The sequence below is a fragment of the Phyllobates terribilis genome, unplaced genomic scaffold (genome assembly GCF_046119375.1).
Source record: "Phyllobates terribilis strain yellow unplaced genomic scaffold, ASM4611937v1 Scaffold_223__1_contigs__length_3252167, whole genome shotgun sequence".
Taxonomy (NCBI): domain Eukaryota; kingdom Metazoa; phylum Chordata; class Amphibia; order Anura; family Dendrobatidae; genus Phyllobates; species Phyllobates terribilis.
In genome coordinates this window covers 2,422,442-2,448,217 of record NW_027362983.1, presented here as the reverse complement: position 1 = coordinate 2,448,217, position 25,776 = coordinate 2,422,442, and the positions used below count along the sequence as shown (strand labels likewise).

General features: G+C 43.7%; 13 non-coding genes and 2 pseudogenes across 13 annotated transcripts; all 15 read left to right on the top strand.

The window, feature by feature from the left end:
• Positions 1–543: 543 nt before the first annotated feature.
• On the top strand, positions 544–734 carry LOC141214734 (U2 spliceosomal RNA). Its single transcript, XR_012283930.1, has one exon. It is a non-coding gene; the product is annotated as a U2 spliceosomal RNA (small nuclear RNA).
• A 1,112-nt stretch (positions 735–1,846) lies between these two features.
• On the top strand, positions 1,847–2,037 carry LOC141214723 (U2 spliceosomal RNA). The gene has a single exon (XR_012283919.1). It is a non-coding gene; the product is annotated as a U2 spliceosomal RNA (small nuclear RNA).
• Positions 2,038–3,153: 1,116 nt separating this feature from the next.
• Positions 3,154–3,344, top strand: LOC141214711 (U2 spliceosomal RNA). The gene has a single exon (XR_012283907.1). It is a non-coding gene; the product is annotated as a U2 spliceosomal RNA (small nuclear RNA).
• A 1,115-nt stretch (positions 3,345–4,459) lies between these two features.
• On the top strand, positions 4,460–4,650 carry LOC141214698 (U2 spliceosomal RNA). The gene has a single exon (XR_012283896.1). It is a non-coding gene; the product is annotated as a U2 spliceosomal RNA (small nuclear RNA).
• A 1,112-nt stretch (positions 4,651–5,762) lies between these two features.
• LOC141214687 (U2 spliceosomal RNA) lies at positions 5,763–5,953 on the top strand. The gene has a single exon (XR_012283885.1). It is a non-coding gene; the product is annotated as a U2 spliceosomal RNA (small nuclear RNA).
• A 1,115-nt stretch (positions 5,954–7,068) lies between these two features.
• On the top strand, positions 7,069–7,259 carry LOC141214676 (U2 spliceosomal RNA). Its single transcript, XR_012283874.1, has one exon. It is a non-coding gene; the product is annotated as a U2 spliceosomal RNA (small nuclear RNA).
• Positions 7,260–8,368: 1,109 nt separating this feature from the next.
• LOC141214664 (U2 spliceosomal RNA) lies at positions 8,369–8,559 on the top strand. The gene has a single exon (XR_012283863.1). It is a non-coding gene; the product is annotated as a U2 spliceosomal RNA (small nuclear RNA).
• Positions 8,560–9,674: 1,115 nt separating this feature from the next.
• Positions 9,675–9,865, top strand: LOC141214652 (U2 spliceosomal RNA). The gene has a single exon (XR_012283852.1). It is a non-coding gene; the product is annotated as a U2 spliceosomal RNA (small nuclear RNA).
• Positions 9,866–10,977: 1,112 nt separating this feature from the next.
• LOC141214640 (U2 spliceosomal RNA) lies at positions 10,978–11,168 on the top strand. The gene has a single exon (XR_012283841.1). It is a non-coding gene; the product is annotated as a U2 spliceosomal RNA (small nuclear RNA).
• Positions 11,169–12,283: 1,115 nt separating this feature from the next.
• LOC141214628 (U2 spliceosomal RNA) lies at positions 12,284–12,474 on the top strand. Its single transcript, XR_012283829.1, has one exon. It is a non-coding gene; the product is annotated as a U2 spliceosomal RNA (small nuclear RNA).
• Positions 12,475–18,858: 6,384 nt separating this feature from the next.
• Positions 18,859–19,070, top strand: LOC141214933 (U2 spliceosomal RNA; annotated as a pseudogene).
• A 1,109-nt stretch (positions 19,071–20,179) lies between these two features.
• Positions 20,180–20,295, top strand: LOC141214996 (U2 spliceosomal RNA; annotated as a pseudogene).
• A 524-nt stretch (positions 20,296–20,819) lies between these two features.
• Positions 20,820–21,005, top strand: LOC141214935 (U2 spliceosomal RNA). The gene has a single exon (XR_012284122.1). It is a non-coding gene; the product is annotated as a U2 spliceosomal RNA (small nuclear RNA).
• A 1,109-nt stretch (positions 21,006–22,114) lies between these two features.
• On the top strand, positions 22,115–22,305 carry LOC141214617 (U2 spliceosomal RNA). The gene has a single exon (XR_012283818.1). It is a non-coding gene; the product is annotated as a U2 spliceosomal RNA (small nuclear RNA).
• Positions 22,306–23,414: 1,109 nt separating this feature from the next.
• LOC141214605 (U2 spliceosomal RNA) lies at positions 23,415–23,605 on the top strand. The gene has a single exon (XR_012283807.1). It is a non-coding gene; the product is annotated as a U2 spliceosomal RNA (small nuclear RNA).
• Positions 23,606–25,776: the final 2,171 nt, after the last annotated feature.

Sequence of the window (25,776 nt, the reverse complement as noted above, 5' to 3'; positions counted from 1 at the left end):
TTGATTAGTCTGTGGCATTCTGTTAAACTGTTGCTTATGGCGGTCTCTGTGAGCTTCTCAGCGACATTCAGCCAGCCAGGTATCCTGCCTGCAGTAGATGGAATGTGGCAATGGAACGCTGGCTGCGCGTGTCATAATAGGCTCTGAGCCTTTATATACCTGTGCACAGCAGCAGCCACCTTCAGTCTGCTGCTGGACAGCCAGCAGCAGCAGCAGCAGGAGAGGTATGTAATCAGGAGCCCTCCTGCTAAGGGTAGACAGCTGCTCGTTCCACCCCACCCCCCGCCTTAATTGGTTCTCCTCCCTTCCAACGGTGTTGAGGCGGGTGGGAACAGCAGGGGGTGAAGGTGCTGTGTTTAAAGAGGTGGAGTTATGCAGATCTAAAACGCGTGGATTGCAGCAGCAGCAAGCCGAAAAGTGCAGGCATGTAAGGGATCTAGAGGTTGACAACATGTCTTCTTAACGGGAGTCCAGGAGCTCATCTCCACAAATGGACTTTTCAGGATCCTTGGGTGGCTCCGTAGTTTGAAACCAATTCTGGTTATCGCTTCTCGGCCTTTTGGCTAAGATCAAGTGTAGTATCTGTTCTTATCAGTTTAATATCTGATACGTCCCCTATCTGGGGACCATATATTAAATGGATTTTTAGAACAGGGAGATGGAAAAAGAGCTTGCTCTGTCCACTCCACGCATTGACCTGGTATTGCAGTATCTCCAGGACCGGTGCACCCCTTCTTTAATGCAGTTTCTAAAATCAGAAAGAATTGAATTCAATGTTTTTTGTTCATTTTGCTTGTTTGTCGGATTTTGGGATGGACTCTTTGGCTTTGCTTTTCTTCTCCTCATTGGATTTTTCATGTTCAAAGTTGCAGAAGCCAGATTATAAGCTCATTTTGGTTCAACTTCAGCAACTGTGCATTGCATTGCCATGTAATGTGATGCAATGCTATCTTTCTAGCTCTCCCTTTTTACTTCCTTTTGGATAAACAGACATATTAGGCAAGCATTTTGGAGCTTTCACCTAAATAACTACAGGTGGTGAGATAAGCTGCACAATATAATTGACCTTTCAGTATATTGTTGCACACACACCATCTATTTAGCAAATGCCCTTGTTATCAACAGCAGCCTTTTAAACTCACCTGAGCTAACAGGTATGTGCGCTGGTTACTCTGCTGCGCTTAAAATTTCTTTTTTGGTTTGCTACAATGCCTTTTCTGAAACGTTGTCTCCTTCTGCTGGAACACTGACTTCTTTCATTTAATGCCTGCAGACTATAAAAGAGAACCCAACCCAAAAAGTTTGGTTGATTAGTCTGTGGCATTCTGTTAAACTGTTGCTTATGGCGGTCTCTGTGAGCTTCTCAGCGACATTCAGCCAGCCAGGTATCCTGCCTGCAGTAGATGGAATGTGGCAATGGAACGCTGGCTGCGCGTGTCATAATAGGCTCTGAGCCTTTATATACCTGTGCACAGCAGCAGCCACCTTCAGTCTGCTGCTGGACAGCCAGCAGCAGCAGCAGGAGAGGTATGTAATCAGGAGCCCTCCTGCTAAGGGTAGACAGCTGCTCGTTCCACCCCACCCCCCGCCTTAATTGGTTCTCCTCCCTTCCAACGGTGTTGAGGCGGGTGGGAACAGCAGGGGGTGAAGGTGCTGTGTTTAAAGAGGTGGAGTTATGCAGATCTAAAACGCGTGGATTGCAGCAGCAGCAAGCCGAAAAGTGCAGGCATGTAAGGGATCTAGAGGTTGACAACATGTCTTCTTAACGGGAGTCCAGGAGCTCATCTCCACAAATGGACTTTTCAGGATCCTTGGGTGGCTCCGTAGTTTGAAACCAATTCTGGTTATCGCTTCTCGGCCTTTTGGCTAAGATCAAGTGTAGTATCTGTTCTTATCAGTTTAATATCTGATACGTCCCCTATCTGGGGACCATATATTAAATGGATTTTTAGAACAGGGAGATGGAAAAAGAGCTTGCTCTGTCCACTCCACGCATTGACCTGGTATTGCAGTATCTCCAGGACCGGTGCACCCCTTCTTTAATGCAGTTTCTAAAATCAGAAAGAATTGAATTCAATGTTTTTTGTTCATTTTGCTTGTTTGTCGGATTTTGGGATGGACTCTTTGGCTTTGCTTTTCTTCTCCTCATTGGATTTTTCATGTTCAAAGTTGCAGAAGCCAGATTACAAGCTCATTTTTGGTTCAACTTCAGCAACTGTGCATTGCATTGCCATGTAATGTGATGCAATGCTATCTTTCTAGCTCTCCCTTTTTACTTCCTTTTGGATAAACAGACATATTAGGCAAGCATTTTGGAGCTTTCACCTAAATAACTACAGGTGGTGAGATAAGCTGCATAATATAATTGACCTTTCAGTATATTGTTGCACACACACCATCTATTTAGCAAATGCCCTTGTTATCAACAGCAGCCTTTTAAACTCACCTGAGCTAACAGGTATGTGCGCTGGTTACTCTGCTGCGCTTAAAATTTCTTTTTTGGTTTGCTACAATGCCTTTTCTGAAACGTTGTCTCCTTCTGCTGGAACACTGACTTCTTTCATTTAATGCCTGCAGACTATAAAAGAGAACCCAACCCAAAAAGTTTGGTTGATTAGTCTGTGGCATTCTGTTAAACTGTTGCTTATGGCGGTCTCTGTGAGCTTCTCAGCGACATTCAGCCAGCCAGGTATCCTGCCTGCAGTAGATGGAATGTGGCAATGGAACGCTGGCTGCGCGTGTCATAATAGGCTCTGAGCCTTTATATACCTGTGCACAGCAGCAGCCACCTTCAGTCTGCTGCTGGACAGCCAGCAGCAGCAGCAGCAGGAGAGGTATGTAATCAGGAGCCCTCCTGCTAAGGGTAGACAGCTGCTCGTTCCACCCCACCCCCCGCCTTAATTGGTTCTCCTCCCTTCCAACGGTGTTGAGGCGGGTGGGAACAGCAGGGGGTGAAGGTGCTGTGTTTAAAGAGGTGGAGTTATGCAGATCTAAAACGCGTGGATTGCAGCAGCAGCAAGCCGAAAAGTGCAGGCATGTAAGGGATCTAGAGGTTGACAACATGTCTTCTTAACGGGAGTCCAGGAGCTCATCTCCACAAATGGACTTTTCAGGATCCTTGGGTGGCTCCGTAGTTTGAAACCAATTCTGGTTATCGCTTCTCGGCCTTTTGGCTAAGATCAAGTGTAGTATCTGTTCTTATCAGTTTAATATCTGATACGTCCCCTATCTGGGGACCATATATTAAATGGATTTTTAGAACAGGGAGATGGAAAAAGAGCTTGCTCTGTCCACTCCACGCATTGACCTGGTATTGCAGTATCTCCAGGACCGGTGCACCCCTTCTTTAATGCAGTTTCTAAAATCAGAAAGAATTGAATTCAATGTTTTTTGTTCATTTTGCTTGTTTGTCGGATTTTGGGATGGACTCTTTGGCTTTGCTTTTCTTCTCCTCATTGGATTTTTCATGTTCAAAGTTGCAGAAGCCAGATTACAAGCTCATTTTGGTTCAACTTCAGCAACTGTGCATTGCATTGCCATGTAATGTGATGCAATGCTATCTTTCTAGCTCTCCCTTTTTACTTCCTTTTGGATAAACAGACATATTAGGCAAGCATTTTGGAGCTTTCACCTAAATAACTACAGGTGGTGAGATAAGCTGCACAATATAATTGACCTTTCAGTATATTGTTGCACACACACCATCTATTTAGCAAATGCCCTTGTTATCAACAGCAGCCTTTTAAACTCACCTGAGCTAACAGGTATGTGCGCTGGTTACTCTGCTGCGCTTAAAATTTCTTTTTTGGTTTGCTACAATGCCTTTTCTGAAACGTTGTCTCCTTCTGCTGGAACACTGACTTCTTTCATTTAATGCCTGCAGACTATAAAAGAGAACCCAACCCAAAAAGTTTGGTTGATTAGTCTGTGGCATTCTGTTAAACTGTTGCTTATGGCGGTCTCTGTGAGCTTCTCAGCGACATTCAGCCAGCCAGGTATCCTGCCTGCAGTAGATGGAATGTGGCAATGGAACGCTGGCTGCGCGTGTCATAATAGGCTCTGAGCCTTTATATACCTGTGCACAGCAGCAGCCACCTTCAGTCTGCTGCTGGACAGCCAGCAGCAGCAGCAGCAGGAGAGGTATGTAATCAGGAGCCCTCCTGCTAAGGGTAGACAGCTGCTCGTTCCACCCCACCCCCCGCCTTAATTGGTTCTCCTCCCTTCCAACGGTGTTGAGGCGGGTGGGAACAGCAGGGGGTGAAGGTGCTGTGTTTAAAGAGGTGGAGTTATGCAGATCTAAAACGCGTGGATTGCAGCAGCAGCAAGCCGAAAAGTGCAGGCATGTAAGGGATCTAGAGGTTGACAACATGTCTTCTTAACGGGAGTCCAGGAGCTCATCTCCACAAATGGACTTTTCAGGATCCTTGGGTGGCTCCGTAGTTTGAAACCAATTCTGGTTATCGCTTCTCGGCCTTTTGGCTAAGATCAAGTGTAGTATCTGTTCTTATCAGTTTAATATCTGATACGTCCCCTATCTGGGGACCATATATTAAATGGATTTTTAGAACAGGGAGATGGAAAAAGAGCTTGCTCTGTCCACTCCACGCATTGACCTGGTATTGCAGTATCTCCAGGACCGGTGCACCCCTTCTTTAATGCAGTTTCTAAAATCAGAAAGAATTGAATTCAATGTTTTTTGTTCATTTTGCTTGTTTGTCGGATTTTGGGATGGACTCTTTGGCTTTGCTTTTCTTCTCCTCATTGGATTTTTCATGTTCAAAGTTGCAGAAGCCAGATTACAAGCTCATTTTGGTTCAACTTCAGCAACTGTGCATTGCATTGCCATGTAATGTGATGCAATGCTATCTTTCTAGCTCTCCCTTTTTACTTCCTTTTGGATAAACAGACATATTAGGCAAGCATTTTGGAGCTTTCACCTAAATAACTACAGGTGGTGAGATAAGCTGCACAATATAATTGACCTTTCAGTATATTGTTGCACACACACCATCTATTTAGCAAATGCCCTTGTTATCAACAGCAGCCTTTTAAACTCACCTGAGCTAACAGGTATGTGCGCTGGTTACTCTGCTGCGCTTAAAATTTCTTTTTTGGTTTGCTACAATGCCTTTTCTGAAACGTTGTCTCCTTCTGCTGGAACACTGACTTCTTTCATTTAATGCCTGCAGACTATAAAAGAGAACCCAACCCAAAAAGTTTGGTTGATTAGTCTGTGGCATTCTGTTAAACTGTTGCTTATGGCGGTCTCTGTGAGCTTCTCAGCGACATTCAGCCAGCCAGGTATCCTGCCTGCAGTAGATGGAATGTGGCAATGGAACGCTGGCTGCGCGTGTCATAATAGGCTCTGAGCCTTTATATACCTGTGCACAGCAGCAGCCACCTTCAGTCTGCTGCTGGACAGCCAGCAGCAGCAGCAGGAGAGGTATGTAATCAGGAGCCCTCCTGCTAAGGGTAGACAGCTGCTCGTTCCACCCCACCCCCCGCCTTAATTGGTTCTCCTCCCTTCCAACGGTGTTGAGGCGGGTGGGAACAGCAGGGGGTGAAGGTGCTGTGTTTAAAGAGGTGGAGTTATGCAGATCTAAAACGCGTGGATTGCAGCAGCAGCAAGCCGAAAAGTGCAGGCATGTAAGGGATCTAGAGGTTGACAACATGTCTTCTTAACGGGAGTCCAGGAGCTCATCTCCACAAATGGACTTTTCAGGATCCTTGGGTGGCTCCGTAGTTTGAAACCAATTCTGGTTATCGCTTCTCGGCCTTTTGGCTAAGATCAAGTGTAGTATCTGTTCTTATCAGTTTAATATCTGATACGTCCCCTATCTGGGGACCATATATTAAATGGATTTTTAGAACAGGGAGATGGAAAAAGAGCTTGCTCTGTCCACTCCACGCATTGACCTGGTATTGCAGTATCTCCAGGACCGGTGCACCCCTTCTTTAATGCAGTTTCTAAAATCAGAAAGAATTGAATTCAATGTTTTTTGTTCATTTTGCTTGTTTGTCGGATTTTGGGATGGACTCTTTGGCTTTGCTTTTCTTCTCCTCATTGGATTTTTCATGTTCAAAGTTGCAGAAGCCAGATTACAAGCTCATTTTGGTTCAACTTCAGCAACTGTGCATTGCATTGCCATGTAATGTGATGCAATGCTATCTTTCTAGCTCTCCCTTTTTACTTCCTTTTGGATAAACAGACATATTAGGCAAGCATTTTGGAGCTTTCACCTAAATAACTACAGGTGGTGAGATAAGCTGCACAATATAATTGACCTTTCAGTATATTGTTGCACACACACCATCTATTTAGCAAATGCCCTTGTTATCAACAGCAGCCTTTTAAACTCACCTGAGCTAACAGGTATGTGCGCTGGTTACTCTGCTGCGCTTAAAATTTCTTTTTTGGTTTGCTACAATGCCTTTTCTGAAACGTTGTCTCCTTCTGCTGGAACACTGACTTCTTTCATTTAATGCCTGCAGACTATAAAAGAGAACCCAACCCAAAAAGTTTGGTTGATTAGTCTGTGGCATTCTGTTAAACTGTTGCTTATGGCGGTCTCTGTGAGCTTCTCAGCGACATTCAGCCAGCCAGGTATCCTGCCTGCAGTAGATGGAATGTGGCAATGGAACGCTGGCTGCGCGTGTCATAATAGGCTCTGAGCCTTTATATACCTGTGCACAGCAGCAGCCACCTTCAGTCTGCTGCTGGACAGCCAGCAGCAGCAGCAGCAGGAGAGGTATGTAATCAGGAGCCCTCCTGCTAAGGGTAGACAGCTGCTCGTTCCACCCCACCCCCCGCCTTAATTGGTTCTCCTCCCTTCCAACGGTGTTGAGGCGGGTGGGAACAGCAGGGGGTGAAGGTGCTGTGTTTAAAGAGGTGGAGTTATGCAGATCTAAAACGCGTGGATTGCAGCAGCAGCAAGCCGAAAAGTGCAGGCATGTAAGGGATCTAGAGGTTGACAACATGTCTTCTTAACGGGAGTCCAGGAGCTCATCTCCACAAATGGACTTTTCAGGATCCTTGGGTGGCTCCGTAGTTTGAAACCAATTCTGGTTATCGCTTCTCGGCCTTTTGGCTAAGATCAAGTGTAGTATCTGTTCTTATCAGTTTAATATCTGATACGTCCCCTATCTGGGGACCATATATTAAATGGATTTTTAGAACAGGGAGATGGAAAAAGAGCTTGCTCTGTCCACTCCACGCATTGACCTGGTATTGCAGTATCTCCAGGACCGGTGCACCCCTTCTTTAATGCAGTTTCTAAAATCAGAAAGAATTGAATTCAATGTTTTTTGTTCATTTTGCTTGTTTGTCGGATTTTGGGATGGACTCTTTGGCTTTGCTTTTCTTCTCCTCATTGGATTTTTCATGTTCAAAGTTGCAGAAGCCAGATTACAAGCTCATTTTGGTTCAACTTCAGCAACTGTGCATTGCATTGCCATGTAATGTGATGCAATGCTATCTTTCTAGCTCTCCCTTTTTACTTCCTTTTGGATAAACAGACATATTAGGCAAGCATTTTGGAGCTTTCACCTAAATAACTACAGGTGGTGAGATAAGCTGCACAATATAATTGACCTTTCAGTGTATTGTTGCACACACACCATCTATTTAGCAAATGCCCTTGTTATCAACAGCAGCCTTTTAAACTCACCTGAGCTAACAGGTATGTGCGCTGGTTACTCTGCTGCGCTTAAAATTTCTTTTTTGGTTTGCTACAATGCCTTTTCTGAAACGTTGTCTCCTTCTGCTGGAACACTGACTTCTTTCATTTAATGCCTGCAGACTATAAAAGAGAACCCAACCCAAAAAGTTTGGTTGATTAGTCTGTGGCATTCTGTTAAACTGTTGCTTATGGCGGTCTCTGTGAGCTTCTCAGTGACATTCAGCCAGCCAGGTATCCTGCCTGCAGTAGATGGAATGTGGCAATGGAACGCTGGCTGCGCGTGTCATAATAGGCTCTGAGTCTTTATATACCTGTGCACAGCAGCAGCCACCTTCAGTCTGCTGCTGGACAGCCAGCAGCAGCAGGAGAGGTATGTAATCAGGAGCCCTCCTGCTAAGGGTAGACAGCTGCTCGTTCCACCCCACCCCCCGCCTTAATTGGTTCTCCTCCCTTCCAACGGTGTTGAGGCGGGTGGGAACAGCAGGGGGTGAAGGTGCTGTGTTTAAAGAGGTGGAGTTATGCAGATCTAAAACGCGTGGATTGCAGCAGCAGCAAGCCGAAAAGTGCAGGCATGTAAGGGATCTAGAGGTTGACAACATGTCTTCTTAACGGGAGTCCAGGAGCTCATCTCCACAAATGGACTTTTCAGGATCCTTGGGTGGCTCCGTAGTTTGAAACCAATTCTGGTTATCGCTTCTCGGCCTTTTGGCTAAGATCAAGTGTAGTATCTGTTCTTATCAGTTTAATATCTGATACGTCCCCTATCTGGGGACCATATATTAAATGGATTTTTAGAACAGGGAGATGGAAAAAGAGCTTGCTCTGTCCACTCCACGCATTGACCTGGTATTGCAGTATCTCCAGGACCGGTGCACCCCTTCTTTAATGCAGTTTCTAAAATCAGAAAGAATTGAATTCAATGTTTTTTGTTCATTTTGCTTGTTTGTCGGATTTTGGGATGGACTCTTTGGCTTTGCTTTTCTTCTCCTCATTGGATTTTTCATGTTCAAAGTTGCAGAAGCCAGATTACAAGCTCATTTTGGTTCAACTTCAGCAACTGTGCATTGCATTGCCATGTAATGTGATGCAATGCTATCTTTCTAGCTCTCCCTTTTTACTTCCTTTTGGATAAACAGACATATTAGGCAAGCATTTTGGAGCTTTCACCTAAATAACTACAGGTGGTGAGATAAGCTGCACAATATAATTGACCTTTCAGTATATTGTTGCACACACACCATCTATTTAGCAAATGCCCTTGTTATCAACAGCAGCCTTTTAAACTCACCTGAGCTAACAGGTATGTGCGCTGGTTACTCTGCTGCGCTTAAAATTTCTTTTTTGGTTTGCTACAATGCCTTTTCTGAAACGTTGTCTCCTTCTGCTGGAACACTGACTTCTTTCATTTAATGCCTGCAGACTATAAAAGAGAACCCAACCCAAAAAGTTTGGTTGATTAGTCTGTGGCATTCTGTTAAACTGTTGCTTATGGCGGTCTCTGTGAGCTTCTCAGCGACATTCAGCCAGCCAGGTATCCTGCCTGCAGTAGATGGAATGTGGCAATGAAACGCTGGCTGCGCGTGTCATAATAGGCTCTGAGCCTTTATATACCTGTGCACAGCAGCAGCCACCTTCAGTCTGCTGCTGGACAGCCAGCAGCAGCAGCAGCAGGAGAGGTATGTAATCAGGAGCCCTCCTGCTAAGGGTAGACAGCTGCTCGTTCCACCCCACCCCCCGCCTTAATTGGTTCTCCTCCCTTCCAACGGTGTTGAGGCGGGTGGGAACAGCAGGGGGTGAAGGTGCTGTGTTTAAAGAGGTGGAGTTATGCAGATCTAAAACGCGTGGATTGCAGCAGCAGCAAGCCGAAAAGTGCAGGCATGTAAGGGATCTAGAGGTTGACAACATGTCTTCTTAACGGGAGTCCAGGAGCTCATCTCCACCAATGGACTTTTCAGGATCCTTGGGTGGCTCCGTAGTTTGAAACCAATTCTGGTTATCGCTTCTCGGCCTTTTGGCTAAGATCAAGTGTAGTATCTGTTCTTATCAGTTTAATATCTGATACGTCCCCTATCTGGGGACCATATATTAAATGGATTTTTAGAACAGGGAGATGGAAAAAGAGCTTGCTCTGTCCACTCCACGCATTGACCTGGTATTGCAGTATCTCCAGGACCGGTGCACCCCTTCTTTAATGCAGTTTCTAAAATCAGAAAGAATTGAATTCAATGTTTTTTGTTCATTTTGCTTGTTTGTCGGATTTTGGGATGGACTCTTTGGCTTTGCTTTTCTTCTCCTCATTGGATTTTTCATGTTCAAAGTTGCAGAAGCCAGATTACAAGCTCATTTTGGTTCAACTTCAGCAACTGTGCATTGCATTGCCATGTAATGTGATGCAATGCTATCTTTCTAGCTCTCCCTTTTTACTTCCTTTTGGATAAACAGACATATTAGGCAAGCATTTTGGAGCTTTCACCTAAATAACTACAGGTGGTGAGATAAGCTGCACAATATAATTGACCTTTCAGTGTATTGTTGCACACACACCATCTATTTAGCAAATGCCCTTGTTATCAACAGCAGCCTTTTAAACTCACCTGAGCTAACAGGTATGTGCGCTGGTTACTCTGCTGCGCTTAAAATTTCTTTTTTGGTTTGCTACAATGCCTTTTCTGAAATGTTGTCTCCTTCTGCTGGAACACTGACTTCTTTCATTTAATGCCTGCAGACTATAAAAGAGAACCCAACCCAAAAAGTTTGGTTGATTAGTCTGTGGCATTCTGTTAAACTGTTGCTTATGGCGGTCTCTGTGAGCTTCTCAGCGACATTCAGCCAGCCAGGTATCCTGCCTGCAGTAGATGGAATGTGGCAATGGAACGCTGGCTGCGCGTGTCATAATAGGCTCTGAGCCTTTATATACCTGTGCACAGCAGCAGCCACCTTCAGTCTGCTGCTGGACAGCCAGCAGCAGCAGCAGGAGAGGTATGTAATCAGGAGCCCTCCTGCTAAGGGTAGACAGCTGCTCGTTCCACCCCACCCCCCGCCTTAATTGGTTCTCCTCCCTTCCAACGGTGTTGAGGCGGGTGGGAACAGCAGGGGGTGAAGGTGCTGTGTTTAAAGAGGTGGAGTTATGCAGATCTAAAACGCGTGGATTGCAGCAGCAGCAAGCCGAAAAGTGCAGGCATGTAAGGGATCTAGAGGTTGACAACATGTCTTCTTAACGGGAGTCCAGGAGCTCATCTCCACAAATGGACTTTTCAGGATCCTTGGGTGGCTCCGTAGTTTGAAACCAATTCTGGTTATCGCTTCTCGGCCTTTTGGCTAAGATCAAGTGTAGTATCTGTTCTTATCAGTTTAATATCTGATACGTCCCCTATCTGGGGACCATATATTAAATGGATTTTTAGAACAGGGAGATGGAAAAAGAGCTTGCTCTGTCCACTCCACGCATTGACCTGGTATTGCAGTATCTCCAGGACCGGTGCACCCCTTCTTTAATGCAGTTTCTAAAATCAGAAAGAATTGAATTCAATGTTTTTTGTTCATTTTGCTTGTTTGTCGGATTTTGGGATGGACTCTTTGGCTTTGCTTTTCTTCTCCTCATTGGATTTTTCATGTTCAAAGTTGCAGAAGCCAGATTACAAGCTCATTTTGGTTCAACTTCAGCAACTGTGCATTGCATTGCCATGTAATGTGATGCAATGCTATCTTTCTAGCTCTCCCTTTTTACTTCCTTTTGGATAAACAGACATATTAGGCAAGCATTTTGGAGCTTTCACCTAAATAACTACAGGTGGTGAGATAAGCTGCACAATATAATTAACCTTTCAGTATATTGTTGCACACACACCATCTATTTAGCAAATGCCCTTGTTATCAACAGCAGCCTTTTAAACTCACCTGAGCTAACAGGTATGTGCGCTGGTTACTCTGCTGCGCTTAAAATTTCTTTTTTGGTTTGCTACAATGCCTTTTCTGAAACGTTGTCTCCTTCTGCTGGAACACTGACTTCTTTCATTTAATGCCTGCAGACTATAAAAGAGAACCCAACCCAAAAAGTTTGGTTGATTAGTCTGTGGCATTCTGTTAAACTGTTGCTTATGGCGGTCTCTGTGAGCTTCTCAGCGACATTCAGCCAGCCAGGTATCCTGCCTGCAGTAGATGGAATGTGGCAATGGAACGCTGGCTGCGCGTGTCATAATAGGCTCTGAGCCTTTATATACCTGTGCACAGCAGCAGCCACCTTCAGTCTGCTGCTGGACAGCCAGCAGCAGCAGCAGCAGGAGAGGTATGTAATCAGGAGCCCTCCTGCTAAGGGTAGACAGCTGCTCGTTCCACCCCACCCCCCGCCTTAATTGGTTCTCCTCCCTTCCAACGGTGTTGAGGCGGGTGGGAACAGCAGGGGGTGAAGGTGCTGTGTTTAAAGAGGTGGAGTTATGCAGATCTAAAACGCGTGGATTGCAGCAGCAGCAAGCCGAAAAGTGCAGGCATGTAAGGGATCTAGAGGTTGACAACATGTCTTCTTAACGGGAGTCCAGGAGCTCATCTCCACAAATGGACTTTTCAGGATCCTTGGGTGGCTCCGTAGTTTGAAACCAATTCTGGTTATCGCTTCTCGGCCTTTTGGCTAAGATCAAGTGTAGTATCTGTTCTTATCAGTTTAATATCTGATACGTCCCCTATCTGGGGACCATATATTAAATGGATTTTTAGAACAGGGAGATGGAAAAAGAGCTTGCTCTGTCCACTCCACGCATTGACCTGGTATTGCAGTATCTCCAGGACCGGTGCACCCCTTCTTTAATGCAGTTTCTAAAATCAGAAAGAATTGAATTCAATGTTTTTTGTTCATTTTGCTTGTTTGTCGGATTTTGGGATGGACTCTTTGGCTTTGCTTTTCTTCTCCTCATTGGATTTTTCATGTTCAAAGTTGCAGAAGCCAGATTACAAGCTCATTTTGGTTCAACTTCAGCAACTGTGCATTGCATTGCCATGTAATGTGATGCAATGCTATCTTTCTAGCTCTCCCTTTTTACTTCCTTTTGGATAAACAGACATATTAGGCAAGCATTTTGGAGCTTTCACCTAAATAACTACAGGTGGTGAGATAAGCTGCACAATATAATTGACCTTTCAGTATATTGTTGCACACACACCATCTATTTAGCAAATGCCCTTGTTATCAACAGCAGCCTTTTAAACTCACCTGAGCTAACAGGTATGTGCGCTGGTTACTCTGCTGCGCTTAAAATTTCTTTTTTGGTTTGCTACAATGCCTTTTCTGAAACGTTGTCTCCTTCTGCTGGAACACTGACTTCTTTCATTTAATGCCTGCAGACTATAAAAGAGAACCCAACCCAAAAAGTTTGGTTGTTTAGTCTGTGGCATTCTGTTAAACTGTTGCTTATGGCGGTCTCTGTGAGCTTCTCAGCGACATTCAGCCAGCCAGGTATCCTGCCTGCAGTAGATGGAATGTGGCAATGGAACGCTGGCTGCGCGTGTCATAATAGGCTCTGAGCCTTTATATACCTGTGCACAGCAGCAGCCACCTTCAGTCTGCTGCTGGACAGCCAGCAGCAGCAGCAGCAGGAGAGGTATGTAATCAGGAGCCCTCCTGCTAAGGGTAGACAGCTGCTCGTTCCACCCCACCCCCCGCCTTAATTGGTTCTCCTCCCTTCCAACGGTGTTGAGGCGGGTGGGAACAGCAGGGGGTGAAGGTGCTGTGTTTAAAGAGGTGGAGTTATGCAGATCTAAAACGCGTGGATTGCAGCAGCAGCAAGCCGAAAAGTGCAGGCATGTAAGGGATCTAGAGGTTGACAACATGTCTTCTTAACGGGAGTCCAGGAGCTCATCTCCACAAATGGACTTTTCAGGATCCTTGGGTGGCTCCGTAGTTTGAAACCAATTCTGGTTATCGCTTCTCGGCCTTTTGGCACGATCTGTAGTGGGTTGTGACATTGGGCTGAAGGTTACTGTGGTGGCAGAACCGATTCTTGGCCTTTGGAGATATCCAGTGCTGCTTTTGGGAATCGGTGCTAAAGCTGCAGTGCCTTTTCTTTACGGAGGACGGTGTGTTGGAGGGAGGACGAACTTCGTGGAGGCTGCGATCCGTGTGTGATATTTTCCTTGGTATCTGGAAAAGAAGAGGAAAATCATGGAGACAAGGAGAAACCCTGGAGGAAGGAAGGAGAATCAAGCAAGCAACCCGAATGATTATTTCTCGGAGGAGCATCCGCTGAAGGACACCATCAGGTTCGTGGTTGCTCCTGACCACCGGCAGGTGAAAGATTCTCAATTTATTTTCAATGTTATTTGTAAGCTCTTGAAGATCGACAAGGAGCATCTTTTTTGCTTTCAATCTTTTTTTTCTCGAGGACTTTATGATGTTACGCTTAATAAAGCCTCGCAGTGTGAAAGTGCCTACGCTCTTTATGAAGTAAATAAAGAGAAGGTAGAGCTGGAGGGGGTGAAAGTAATCCCCTCTTTTCAGTTTTCAATGAAAGTACTGACGATTCATTTGTTTAGTCCATTTATTACAGACTCTGAGGTTGAAAGTTACCTATCAATGTATTGTGACAAAATCATCCCTAAGAGACGCGGGGAAACACAGTTTGGAGTGTGGAACGGGAAACGTGTGTATGTGGTATCATTTAGGAAGAACCCGAATGAGGAGGGGGGCGTGTCCAGACCTCCGCTGCAGGTTTATATCAACCATAGCCGCGGTTATTTATTCTTCCCAGGGATGCCACACTACTGCCGTGTGTGTAAAAAATATGGACATCTGGATGCAGAATGTAACAAGTGTTTTAGTTGCATGGGTACTCCTCACCAGATGGATGAGTGCCCTAAAAATAAGAAAAAGGATGTAGAGGAGATGGACACATCGCCTGAAGAACAGCAACAAGAAGCTAAAGACGATGTGGAAGCAGGCATTGCTGCTGAAGAGGAAAAAGGGGAAGAGGAGAAAGAAAGGAGTGAGAAGGAGGAGACAGAAAGAAAGAGAAAAGAGGAAGAGGAGGGACGGGCAATGAAGGAGAAGAAGAAGGAGGAACGGGTTAAAAAATCACAAGAAGAAGAGGAAAGGAAGTTGGAAGAAAGGAAGAGAAAGAAGGAAGAGGAAAAACAGAAGAGGATAGAGGACATAGAAAAAAGGGCCATGGAGATAAAGAAACAGATGGAAAGGAAAAAGAGAGAAGAGCAGAAGAAAGAAGATAAGAAGAAAGAAGATAAGAATGAAAAGAAGAAGATAGAAGAACAGAAGAAAGAAGATCAGAAGAGAGAAGAGAAGAGTCAAATGTTGCAAGAAATTTCTCCACTAAGTAAAGGGAGTAGTTGTGGAAGGGAAAGTGATATTCCAGAAGTAGTGGAGTCCACTCCTACTAATTCCCTGTCGCAGAGCTTACCTTGCGCGCAGGTACAAATGGACTGCACAGAAAAATCTCTAAAAAGAAGTGTGGATAGAAGTGATAATGAAGGAATACCATGTGGTGGGAAAGTAAAGGCATTAGAAGCAACAAGTCTGCTGGGGAGTGTGTCATCTTCGGATGTATCAGATCTGGAGGTAGACCCATCTTCTCCGGCAGTAGAGAATGAGGGCGGAGGGAAGAGCCCTGCACTAAATGTTAGAAGATGATCCGCTCAATGTCCCTGAATGTTCAGGGGTTTAACGACCTATATAAGAGAACTGCTTTATATGATTTTTTAAATAATGAAAATATTGATTTTATCTTTCTACAAGAATGTAATTTGACAAAAAAAATAAGCTATGAATATTTACAGGGTATATGGAAGGGTAACTTATGCTTTTCTGGTGGGAACGAGTCAAAAAGTGATGGTGTGGGGTTTTTATGCTCTAAAGATTGGGAGATTGTAAATTATGAAGAGATATACCCTGGGAGGATTTTAAGAATTGATGTGCAGAAAAATGGGAAGAAAGTGAGGTGTTTTAATGTGTATGCAAATGCAGAAAAAGCCTTGAGATTACATTTGTTTGAACTTTTGCAGCTGTTTTTACCTGGAGTAGATCCATTAGTTTTAGGTGGGGATTTTAATTGTCATTTAAAAAATGTAAAAGATGGGTCAGCTTCATGTCTTAGAAATATTTTAGCAGCTTTTAATCTTAAAGATACATGGGCATTAGATGGACAAAAAAAGGAGCATGAAGTCACTTGGGTGGGGAGAGGTGTTTCATCCAGAATAGATTATATTTTTATATCTCAAGCCCTAACATGCTCAGGTTTTAAAACGCATTCAACACCTTTTTCAGATCATAAAATAATAGAATGTAGTTTTAAAATAGAATCAGATGTGGATAAAAGACCGTCACACTGGAAATTTAATGTATCCCTACTACAAGACGAGGTGGTTATGGAAGGTTTTAAAAAGCTGTATGAAAAACTGAAGCTAAAAAAAACGTTTTTTAAATCTATTTTTAATTGGTGGGATTTTGTCAAGAAGGAGGTAAAAATATTTTTTATTAAAGAAGGAAAGAAGAAAGCTGCTGCAAAACGTATTTTTTATAATGATCTTAATGCTAAACTGCAATGTTTTTTTCACCTCGAAAATAACGGATGTGATATGCAGGAGGCGATCCGAACAACAAAAGAAAAGATCCAAAACTGCCTGAAAGAAAAAGGTAAAGAAATTATTTTTAATTCCCGAGTAAAAGTTTTAGACGAGGATGAAAAATGCACAAAATTCTTTTTTAAAAAAATATGTGACAAGAAGGATTATATGAAGGTTTTGGAAGGAGAAACAAGTTTGGAGGGGAAGAAGATGAAAGCAAAAGAATTTTATGATGATTTATTTTCTGTTAAAAACACGGATGTGTCTCTAAAAAAACATTTTTTAGAAGGACTGGAAAAAAATTTTAATGCGGAAGATAAATCTTTTTTAATAGGGAATTTTACTAAAGAGGAAGTTTTTAATACAATTAATACGCTACAAAATAACAAAACGCCGGGAGCAGATGGACTACCTGTTGAATTTTACAAGTGTTTATGGGAGATCATGGGTGAGGATTTTTATGAAGTAATTTTAGAAGCAGAAGCATCTTTTAGTGTCCCAGAGTCGTGGTGGGAGGGTCTTATTGTTTTATTATTTAAGAAAGGAAATAAAGAACTGATTAAAAATTGGAGACCAATAACCCTTTTAAATACGGACTGTAAGGTATATGCAAAGTTACTAGCAAATAGATTAAAAAAGGTAATCGGCTCAGTAATAGAAGTGGATCAGACGTGTGCAGTGCCAAATCGGAGAATCAGCGACTCATTGATTTTAATCAGGGATGTTTTATGGGATGTTTTAGACAGAAAACAAAAGCTTGCTCTAATTACTTTGGATTTTGAAAAAGCGTACGATAGAGTTGCCCATGATTTTTTATTTGCAGTTTTAGAGAAAATGGGATGCCCGGATGTTTTTAGCAAACGTATTAAATCTCTTTACAAATCATGTTTTAGCAAAATATCTATTAATGTTTTTTTATCTGATAATGTAAAAATAAACTGTGGCGTTAAACAGGGGTGTCCCTTATCCCCTATTCTTTTTATTTGTGCAATTGAACCACTTTTAGCAGCTTTTAGGAGAGATAAGGTAATCAATGGTTTTTTTATTCCCGGGAGTTGCAATGAACAAGTTAAAGTGGTGGCATATATGGATGATGTGACGGTTTTAGTTAAAGACACTAGAAGCATGAACAGAGCCATAAGAACAGTGGATTGGTTTGGGGGCGCATCGGGTTTTAAAATTAACATGGAAAAATCTGGTATTTTAACTGTTGGTGATTTTATTGTAGATTCTGAGTGTAAATTAACAAGAATGAATGAAGTAAAAATTTTAGGTATTTATTTCTCAGAGTCAGGTGGTAATGTTAAGAAATTGGGAGTCTCTGCTGGAAAGAGTTAAGAAAAAGATTACTTTCTGGCAGTTGAGAGATCTTACCCTGGAAGGAAAAATTTTAATTATTAGACAGGTTTTACTCCCAATGTTTTTATATGTCTCAACAGTTTTTATCCCCCAAAATAATATCATGAAGAGAGTTATTAAGGTATGTTTTAATTTTTTATGGAGATCCAAGATGGAAAGAGTAAAGAGAGAGGAGATATATAAATCAAAGAAAAAAGGTGGGAAAGGTTTTCCGGATATTAGGTCCTTTTTATATGCAAAGTATGTAGCGAACTGTGTATGCACTTTATTAGGACCAGGCTCTAAGCTAAAGTTGTTTTCTATATATAATTTAGGTTTCTATATTAGAAATTATAAATGGTTGGAGATGTCTCTAAATAGGCCTTATAGGTTTTTACCTCCAGGAAATTATATTGTTTTAGAAAAAATTTTAAGAGATTTTAAACTTAAGATGGTCGAAATAAATGTTCTTAAATGCCATAAAAAAATCCTAAAAATCCTGGAAGAGAGAATAGGTATCAGTCCTGTGGAACATTTTTCATTCAAAATTGTGGAAAGAATCTGGATGAATGTAAATTATAGTGTGTTATCTAATGAACACAGGGATTTACTCTGGTGTATAGTAAAAGACTGCCTGCCAACCCGTGAGTTCCAACACAGGCGTGGGTTGGTAAGATCTGAAGTGTGCCCAAGATCCAGGTGTGGGAATAGTGAAACACCCATGCACATCTTCTGGAATTGTAATTTTGCACAGACAATATGGAGGAAAGTGTGCAATATAGTGAGAGCTGTGAGTACTGTTAATTTTTTGGATTTTAACAGAGTATTTTATGGGATGGGGATAAGAGAGGAGGATTTTAAAATTGTATGGATTATTATTGCATGTGTGAAGGCGGCATTGTGGAAAGCAAGGAACATTTTAGTGTTTAAACATAAGGAAGTAACAGTCGACCAGTGTATTAAATTATGTCTAAGTTATTTGTACATGTATTTCTGGAGGGACAAAATGACGCTTGGCAAGGTGAAAGCAAATGAGAAATGGAAACAATGTAAATGGAATGAACTTACCTTGTAAGCTTTGATTTTTTGAAAACCTGTGGAAAAACAAAAAAACAAAAACAAAAACAAACAAAAAAAAATAGCCAAAACTATATATTTTTTTTTTAAAAAAAAAAGAGGGAAAAAATAAATAAATATATATATATAAAAGAAAAAGAAAATAAAAGATTTGGAGAAGTATTAAAATTGGTAGAATGCACGATGATGGATTTGAGTCTTCTTATCTTTTTGTTGATTCCAAGACTTTGTAATCTGAGTGTAAAAAAAAAAAAAAAAAAATCTGTTCTTATCAGTTTAATATCTGATACGTCCCCTATCTGGGGACCATATATTAAATGGATTTTTAGAACAGGGAGATGGAAAAAGAGCTTGCTCTGTCCACTCCACGCATTGACCTGGTATTGCAGTATCTCCAGGACCGGTGCACCCCTTCTTTAATGCAGTTTCTAAAATCAGAAAGTATTGAATTCAATGTTTTTTGTTCATTTTGCTTGTTTGTCGGATTTTGGGATGGACTCTTTGGCTTTGCTTTTCTTCTCCTCATTGGATTTTTCATGTTCAAAGTTGCAGAAGCCAGATGACAAGCTCATTTTGGTTCAACTTCAGCAACTGTGCATTGCATTGCCATGTAATGTAACGCAATGCTATCTTTCTAGCTCTTCCTCTTTACTTCCTTTTGGATAAACAGACATATTAGGCAAGCATTTTGGAGCTTTCACCTAAATAACTACAGGTGGTGAGATAAGCTGCACAATATAATTGACCTTTCAGTATATTGTTGCACACACACCATCTATTTAGCAAATGCCCTTGTTATCAACAGCAGCCTTTTAAACTCACCTGAGCTAACAGGTATGTGCGCTGGTTACTCTGCTGCGCTTAAAATTTCTTTTTTGGTTTGCTACAATGCCTTTTCTGAAACGTTGTCTCCCTCTGCTGGAACACTGACTTCTTTCAATTAATGCCTGCAGACTATAAAAGAGAACCCAACCCAAAAAGTTTGGTTGATTAGTCTGTGGCATTCTGTTAAACTGTTGCTTATGGCGGTCTCTGTGAGCTTCTCAGCGACATTCAGCCAGCCAGGTATCCTGCATGCAGTAGATGGAATGTGGCAATGGAACGCTGGCTGCGCGTGTCATAATAGGCTCTGAGCCTTTATATACCTGCGCACAGCAGCAGCCACCTTCAGTCTGCTGCTGGACAGCCAGCAGCAGCAGGAGAGGTAAGTAATCAGCAGCCCTCCTGCTAAGGGTAGACAGCTGCTCGTTCCACCCCACCCCCCGCCTTAATTGGTTCTCCTCCCTTCCAACGGTGTTGAGGCGGGTGGGAACAGCAGGGGGTGAGGGTGCTGTGTTTAAAGAGGTGGAGTTATGCAGATCTAAAACGCGTGGATTGCAGCAGCAGCAAGCCGAAAAGTGCAGGCATGTAAGGGATCTAGAGGTTGACAACATGTCTTCTTAACGGGAGTCCAGGAGCTCATCTCCACAAATGGACTCTTCAGGATCCTTGGGTGGCTCCGTAGTTCGAAACCAATTCTGGTTATCGCTTCTCGGCCTTTTGGCTAAGATCAAGTGTAGTATCTTTTGAAAAGGCAGTTTTGTCCTTGGGCTGCCCTAGTAAATTGATGCATATTACACACTGGTTTGGTGCACTTGTTAGTACGCCAGGTGGCTCATAGAGTTATCTGATGGAAAACATGGCCCTCCAGGATCGAAGTCACTAGGCTGGGTAAGTGTGAGGGCTTTGGAGCAATGTGCCCCAGGAGTAGGCGCCCTGGTGGGAGTCCAAGCTTACTGGGACTGGGAACCCCAGAAAGACTTGGCTTCGTAGCACGCCGCACCTTTGCCAATCATACTTTCTGAGCAACCCCCCCTATTCCTGGCCTTCGGGCTAGGAAGGGGAATTTTTATAAACCCGGTCGGAGGTCCGGTCAGCTTTGGGCTGAGAAACCAACACAGGCTCCAGCTCCACTAGGGTGGCAGCCTAGATGGAAGCTGGGAGCACGAAAACGGCTCTTCTCCGGCTTCGGCTAGGGAGAGCATCGGAGATCCCTGACCCTCGCTGTGGCCTTCTGGCTCGGAGGGATGGGGATGGTTTATTGGGGACCCTCTCCTCCGGGAAGGGTCCACATGAATCCTCGCCTCGTGCGCTGTTTTGGTGTGACTTCGGTCACATTTTTCAGTGCCTTGGATGCAGCTTCAATCAAAAAAAAAATCTGTTCTTATCTGTTTCATATCTGATACGTCCCCTATCTGGGGACCATATATTAAATGGATTTTTAGAACAGGGAGATGGAAAAAGAGCTTGCTCTGTCCACTCCACGCATTGACCTGGTATTGCAGTATCTCCAGGACCGGTGCACCCCTTCTTTAATGCAGTTTCTAAAATCAGAAAGTATTTAATTCAATGTTTTTTGTTCATTTTGCTTGTTTGTCGGATTTTGGGATGGACTCTTTGGCTTTGCTTTTCTTCTCCTCATTGGATTTTTCATGTTCAAAGTTGCAGAAGCCAGATGACAAGCTCATTTTGGTTCAACTTCAGCAACTGTGCATTGCATTGCCATGTAATGTAACGCAATGCTATCTTTCTAGCTCTCCCTCTTTACTTCCTTTTGGATAAACAGACATATTAGGCAAGCATTTTGGAGCTTTCACCTAAATAACTACAGGTGGTGAGATAAGCTGCACAATATAATTGACCTTTCAGTATATTGTTGCACACACACCATCTATTTAGCAAATGCCCTTGTTATCAACAGCAGCCTTTTAAACTCACCTGAGCTAACAGGTATGTGCGCTGGTTACTCTGCTGCGCTTAAAATTTCTTTTTTGGTTTGCTACAATGCCTTTTCTGAAACGTTGTCTCCCTCTGCTGGAACACTGACTTCTTTCAATTAATGCCTGCAGACTATAAAAGAGAACCCAACCCAAAAAGTTTGGTTGATTAGTCTGTGGCATTCTGTTAAACTGTTGCTTATGGCGGTCTCTGTGAGCTTCTCAGCGACATTCAGCCAGCCAGGTATCCTGCCTGCAGTAGATGGAATGTGGCAATGGAACGCTGGCTGCGCGTGTCATAATAGGCTCTGAGCCTTTATATACCTGCGCACAGCAGCAGCCACCTTCAGTCTGCTGCTGGACAGCCAGCAGCAGCAGGAGAGGTAAGTAATCAGCAGCCCTCCTGCTAAGGGTAGACAGCTGCTCGTTCCACCCCACCCCCCGCCTTAATTGGTTCTCCTCCCTTCCAACGGTGTTGAGGCGGGTGGGAACAGCAGGGGGTGAGGGTGCTGTGTTTAAAGAGGTGGAGTTATGCAGATCTAAAACGCGTGGATTGCAGCAGCAGCAAGCCGAAAAGTGCAGGCATGTAAGGGATCTAGAGGTTGACAACATGTCTTCTTAACGGGAGTCCAGGAGCTCATCTCCACAAATGGACTCTTCAGGATCCTTGGGTGGCTCCGTAGTTCGAAACCAATTCTGGTTATCGCTTCTCGGCCTTTTGGCTAAGATCAAGTGTAGTATCTGTTCTTATCAGTTTAATATCTGATACGTCCCCTATCTGGGGACCATATATTAAATGGATTTTTAGAACAGGGAGATGGAAAAAGAGCTTGCTCTGTCCACTCCACGCATTGACCTGGTATTGCAGTATCTCCAGGACCGGTGCACCCCTTCTTTAATGCAGTTTCTAAAATCAGAAAGTATTGAATTCAATGTTTTTTGTTCATTTTGCTTGTTTGTCGGATTTTGGGATGGACTCTTTGGCTTTGCTTTTCTTCTCCTCATTGGATTTTTCATGTTCAAAGTTGCAGAAGCCAGATGACAAGCTCATTTTGGTTCAACTTCAGCAACTGTGCATTGCATTGCCATGTAATGTAACGCAATGCTATCTTTCTAGCTCTCCCTCTTTACTTCCTTTTGGCTAAACAGACATATTAGGCAAGCATTTTGGAGCTTTCACCTAAATAACTACAGGTGGTGAGATAAGCTGCACAATATAATTGACCTTTCAGTATATTGTTGCACACACACCATCTATTTAGCAAATGCCCTTGTTATCAACAGCAGCCTTTTAAACTTACCTGAGCTAACAGGTATGTGCGCTGGTTACTCTGCTGCGCTTAAAATTTCTTTTTTGGTTTGCTACAATGCCTTTTCTGAAACGTTGTCTCCCTCTGCTGGAACACTGACTTCTTTCAATTAATGCCTGCAGACTATAAAAGAGAACCCAACCCAAAAAGTTTGGTTGATTAGTCTGTGGCATTCTGTTAAACTGTTGCTTATGGCGGTCTCTGTGAGCTTCTCAGCGACATTCAGCCAGCCAGGTATCCTGCCTGCAGTAGATGGAATGTGGCAATGGAACGCTGGCTGCGCGTGTCATAATAGGCTCTGAGCCTTTATATACCTGCGCACAGCAGCAGCCACCTTCAGTCTGCTGCTGGACAGCCAGCAGCAGCAGGAGAGGTAAGTAATCAGCAGCCCTCCTGCTAAGGGTAGACAGCTGCTCGTTCCACCCCACCCCCCGCCTTAATTGGTTCTCCTCCCTTCCAACGGTGTTGAGGCGGGTGGGAACAGCAGGGGGTGAGGGTGCTGTGTTTAAAGAGGTGGAGTTATGCAGATCTAAAACGTGTGGATTGCAGCAGCAGCAAGCCGAAAAGTGCAGGCATGTAAGGGATCTAGAGGTTGACAACATGTCTTCTTAACGGGAGTCCAGGAGCTCATCTCCACAAATGGACTCTTCAGGATCCTTGGGTGGCTCCGTAGTTCGAAACCAATTCTGGTTATCGCTTCTCGGCCTTTTGGCTAAGATCAAGTGTAGTATCTGTTCTTATCAGTTTAATATCTGATACGTCCCCTATCTGGGGACCATATATTAAATGGATTTTTAGAACAGGGAGATGGAAAAAGAGCTTGCTCTGTCCACTCCACGCATTGACCTGGTATTGCAGTATCTCCAGGACCGGTGCACCCCTTCTTTAATGCAGTTTCTAAAATCAGAAAGTATTGAATTCAATGTTTTTTGTTCATTTTGCTTGTTTGTCGGATTTTGGGATGGACTCTTTGGCTTTGCTTTTCTTCTCCTCATTGGATTTTTCATGTTCAAAGTTGCAGAAGCCAGATGACAAGCTCATTTTGGTTCAACTTCAGCAACTGTGCATTGCATTGCCATGTAATGTAACGCAATGCTATCTTTCTAGCTCTCCCTCTTTACTTCCTTTTGGATAAACAGACATATTAGGCAAGCATTTTGGAGCTTTCACCTAAATAACTACAGGTGGTGAGATAAGCTGCACAATATAATTGACCTTTCAGTATATTGTTGCACACACACCATCTATTTAGCAAATGCCCTTGTTATCAACAGCAGCCTTTTAAACTCACCTGAGCTAACAGGTATGTGCGCTGGTTACTCTGCTGCGCTTAAAATTTCTTTTTTGGTTTGCTACAATGCCTTTTCTGAAACGTTGTCTCCCTCTGCTGGAACACTGACTTCTTTCAATTAATGCCTGCAGACTATAAAAGAGAACCCAACCCAAAAAGTTTGGTTGATTAGTCTGTGGCATTCTGTTAAACTGTTGCTTATGGCGGTCTCTGTGAGCTTCTCAGCGACATTCAGCCAGCCAGGTATCCTGCCTGCAGTAGATGGAATGTGGCAATGGAACGCTGGCTGCGCGTGTCATAATAGGCTCTGAGCCTTTATATACCTGCGCACAGCAGCAGCCACCTTCAGTCTGCTGCTGGACAGCCAGCAGCAGCAGGAGAGGTAAGTAATCAGCAGCCCTCCTGCTAAGGGTAGACAGCTGCTCGTTCCACCCCACCCCCCGCCTTAATTGGTTCTCCTCCCTTCCAACGGTGTTGAGGCGGGTGGGAACAGCAGGGGGTGAGGGTGCTGTGTTTAAAGAGGTGGAGTTATGCAGATCTAAAACGCGTGGATTGCAGCAGCAGCAAGCCGAAAAGTGCAGGCATGTAAGGGATCTAGAGGTTGACAACATGTCTTCTTAACGGGAGTCCAGGAGCTCATCTCCACAAATGGACTCTTCAGGATCCTTGGGTGGCTCCGTAGTTCGAAACCAATTCTGGTTATCGCTTCTCGGCCTTTTGGCTAAGACCAAGTGTCTTGTCTGGGGTCCTTGAGTGTTTTCCCTTGGCCTTCCGGCATCGCCATCTTGATGGCTTAAGCCGGTTGCTGCTTTAGTGGGAGAACGAGGAGGAACGAGAGAGTGATCATAATGGGCGTGAAGATACGCTATGCTGGGACCGATGACAATCGGGTTCGCAATGCATTCCGCATTGAAGTTGATGCTGCTGTCAGAGAGCGTTTCAATCTGTCGTATATGGTGCACGAGGTGATCTTCAAAATCCTGGAAGTGACAAGAGAAAACATCGTCTGCCTGCAGGAATCCCGGAAAGAAGGACGGTATGTCTTGGTGCTACAATCTATGGCGGCTTGCCGGAACCTGTATAAGAAGTTGAGGGAGCAGGAGAAGAATCCAACCTTGCATGGTTTGACTTTTACAGTCTTGTACTCCAAAGGTGATGTTCCCCTAGTCATATTTATGTATAATCCCTTTGTGCACGAACATGACATTGCGACTTTTCTTAAGAGGCATTGTGACTTTGTGAGCAACAGTCACAAAATCATGAACGAGGAGAACTTATGGACTGGCAAATACAGATATTTTGTCAGATTTGGGGAAAGTTCTTCGGAGCCTGGAGGTGTTCATTACCCTCCCCAAAGTTTCTCTATCGGGAGAGATAGGGGTATTCTCTTCTTTCCTGAGGCCCCAGTTTTTTGCAGGAAATGTAAGAAGTACGGACACTTACAAGAGGTTTGTACTGCTGTGCCTGTTTGCTCCAAGTGCAACCAAAGTGGGCATGTTGCTAAGGACTGTACCAATCCAATTGTTTGCAATGCTTGTGGTATGGAGGGGCATGCCTTTAAGGATTGTACTCGTCGTGCGAACGAGGGCAAGGCAAGGGCATACTCTGAGGTGGTCTCGAACTCTCCGAGGCCTAAGAGTGTGGCACCTGAGGCCGCAGTTTCTTCCAGGGTGAAGGTAGTGGAACAGCGTGTGGAGACTGCTCCAGTGAGGGCGTCTGCTGACCTACTGGTGGAGCCCGGGAGAGTGGAAGAGGTTCTGGCA